Raw genomic sequence first — 3,463 nt, forward strand, 5'->3', positions numbered from 1 at the left:
GTTTGCTGGCTTAAAAAAGAAAACGATTTACGCCATAACTTTAAGTGAGTCCAGAACTTGGTACATGTACTGCGTTTTAGCTCGAACAATGTAGCTTTAAGTATGTAGCTTTTTTCTGCTAACTTGCTCAACATTATGAGCGTGTGGCATAAACAAAAAGGGATGGCCCTTAGGACTAAGATTTGTACCTGTGCTGTATAGTTGCAGAATGTTATCAGTATTTGGCCCATGATGTGTTATGAAGTATAGTAAACAACTGTCGTATGTATACTGTTCTGTGGACACAGCCGATGGTGAATTACTTTATGCAATAAATATTCATTTAATTTTCTCAGTGAGTGTGTTTAGGTGTGTGTGTGTGTGTGTGTGTGTGTGTGTGTGTGTGTGTGTGTGTGTGTGTGTGTTTGTGTAAGCTTTGTCTGTGTGTGTGTGTGTGTGTGTGTGTGTGTGTGTGTTTGTTTGTGAAGGCATTGTCTCTGTGTATGTGTTTGTGTGTGTGTGTGTGCGCGCGCGCGCGTGTGTGTGTGTGTGTATATATATATATATATGTGTGTGTGTGTGTGTGCGTGTGTGTGTATGTATGTGTGTGTGTGTGTGTGTGTGTGTGTAAGTGTGTGTGTGTGTATGTGTGTGTGAGTGTGTGTGCGTGCGTGTGTGTGTGTGTGTATGTGCCGTGTGCGTGTGTGTGTGTGTGTGTGTGTGTGTGTGTGAGTGTTAAATTTTCTTCAAAAATGTTTTATTTGGGCAAATGTTGTCATAAAATGCACATAAATTAAAGCAAAAATTCATAGTCCTGACCTTGTCAAAATAATGTAACGTCCAACACAATATTCAAATAGGTTCATTCATTTTGAATTTTTTTTTTCCTGGTTTAAATCGTTCGAACTCTACCTGTTTCGCATTTCCTTCTGCCTTGCTTTGATAAAGAGAGATTTATTTCCTTAAATTGCAGTCTATGAGCCGCGATCGACTGGATATGGGAGGTAATTCATTTATTTTTGTCTTTAATAATCAGCGGCGGTTGCCTCCCTTGGTTTCAAAATTTAAGCATGACAAGGCTACAACTGCTACCAAACACTGGGCGCTGGAAACTCTCGCGCACACACACACACACACACGCACGCGAGCACGCACACACACACACAAACACACAAACACACACGCGCACGCGCTCGCAAGCACACACACACACACACACGCACGCAGGAACGCACGCACGCACGCACGCACGCAGGAACGCACGCTCGCACGCAAGCTTGCACATACGCACACACACACACACACACACACACACACACACACACACTCACACACACATAGGTTTTCATCTCATAAAGTGTGGTCGTTGTCTTATTCAAAGTTCCAGCCTGGGTATAACTGATGTAGTGTGTAGAACTGGGTATAACTGATGTAGTGTGTAGAACTGGGTATAACTGATGTAGTGTGTAGAACTGGGTATAACTGATGTAGTGTGTAGAACTGGGTATAACTGATGTAGTGTGTAGAACTGGGTATAACTGATGTAGTGTGTAGAACTGGGTATAACTGATGTAGTGTGTAGAACTGGGTATAACTGATGTAGTGTGTAGAACTGGGTATAACTGATGTAGTGTGTAGAACTGGGTATAACTGATGTAGTGTGTAGAACTGGGTATAACTGATGTAGTGTGTAGAACTGGGTATAACTGATGTAATGTGTAGAACTGGGTATAACTGATGTAGTGTGTTGAACTGGGTATAACTGATGTAGTGTGTAGAACTGGGTATAACTGATGTAGTGTGTATTACTGGGTATAACTGATGTAGTGTGTAGAACTGGGTATAACTGATGTAGTGTGTAGAACTAGGTATAACTGATGTAGTGTGTAGAACTGGGTATAACTGATGTAGTGTGTAGAACTGGGTATAACTAATGTAGTGTGTAGAACTGGGTATAACTGATGTAGTGTGTAGAACTGGGTATAACTGATGTAGTGTGTAGAACTGGGTATAACTGATGTAGTGTGTAGAACTGTTTTCACGAAAAAAGAGTCTTCCCCTAACTCATATCTGTGTGCTTGTTGTTCTCTCGTGTAGAACTCATATCACTGTAAATAGTAGCCTACCTTTGAGCTTGTTTTTCCCCCATTTAACTCATTGCTGTAAACTATACCTTGATCTGTGCTTGTTTTCTCCCCATAATGATTTAGTTTATGATCGTGTGTGTGTGTGTTATCCCCTGTCACTCATACCTCTGTGCTTGCCCCCCCCCCCCCCACAATGATTTAGCTCATGATGGTGTGTGTGTGTGTGTGTTGTTCTCCTCTGTAATTCATTCTTCCGTGCCTGTAATTCTCCCATGTACTTTTCATTACTCTGTGAGTTGCTCTTCCCTTAAACTCTGTGCCTGTTATCTCCAATCTAACTCATTACTGTATGTGAGTTTTTCTCCCTAATAACTTATACCTCTGTGCTTGTTATCTCCAATCTAACTCATTGCTGTTTGTGAGTTTTTCTCCCTTATAACTTATACCTCTGTGCCTGTTATTCTCCACTGAAACTCCTACCTCTGTGCTTGGGTCCTCACTTTAACTCATTCCTCTGTGCTTGCGGCTTTCACGCTGAATCAAAGCCTACGCCGCTCTGGCAGCGCCGGTGACTAAAGCACGCCCTGACTTCAACATCCCAACCCTAGCAACCGTCAACGCGCCACCGCCAGCAGCAGCAGCAGTAGTGGTCGTCGTGGTCGTAGCGTCAAGCGACGGCAGCGGTCGTTGGCGATGTCACTTGTCGCTGTCGCTGGTGCTGGCGGAGATAGCATGACGGAGAGGTGAAGAGAGTGTGATGCGCGCTGACGCGGACGCTACTGCTCTAGTAGAGGGTCTGTTGACACTGCTGTTGTAGAGAGATGGTTTACACTACTGTAGTAGAGAGATGGTTTACACTACTGTAGTCGGGAGCCTTTTTACACAATAGTCGTAGAGACTAGTAGTGAGACTGTTGACTCTACTGTAGTAGGGAGACTGTTTACACTACTATAGCAGAGATACTGTTTACACTACTGTATTAGAAACCCTGTGATCGTTGTCGGACAGAATTATTTTTAGTTTGGAAATTGTTGAGGCCGATTCTCTGTCTTTGCCCGTTGCAATGCAAACGGTATTTACAAATAATGAGACTTTTATGTTTGGAAGACCAACGGTCGATGTGCAAGCGCAGTGGGTGTTGTTTCTCTAACTCTTTTAAAAAAAATGTGTGAGACTTTAGTATTTGTGAATGACAAAAGTAAAGGGTTGCGGTCGCATAATCCCTGTTAAAGTGGAAAGAGATAAAATGGACTGAAATGAAATTGGCTGGTAGTTGTCAAGAGTCTACGAAAGATATGTATGTACGAATAATCACAAGTGTCCTGAAATAGATGAACTTACAAATAGTCAACTACCGAGCAATTCAACCCTGACTTTTTCTTATTCTGAAAAGAATT

This window comes from Littorina saxatilis, linkage group LG16, assembly GCF_037325665.1.
Source record: "Littorina saxatilis isolate snail1 linkage group LG16, US_GU_Lsax_2.0, whole genome shotgun sequence".
In the NCBI taxonomy this organism is placed as follows: domain Eukaryota; kingdom Metazoa; phylum Mollusca; class Gastropoda; order Littorinimorpha; family Littorinidae; genus Littorina; species Littorina saxatilis.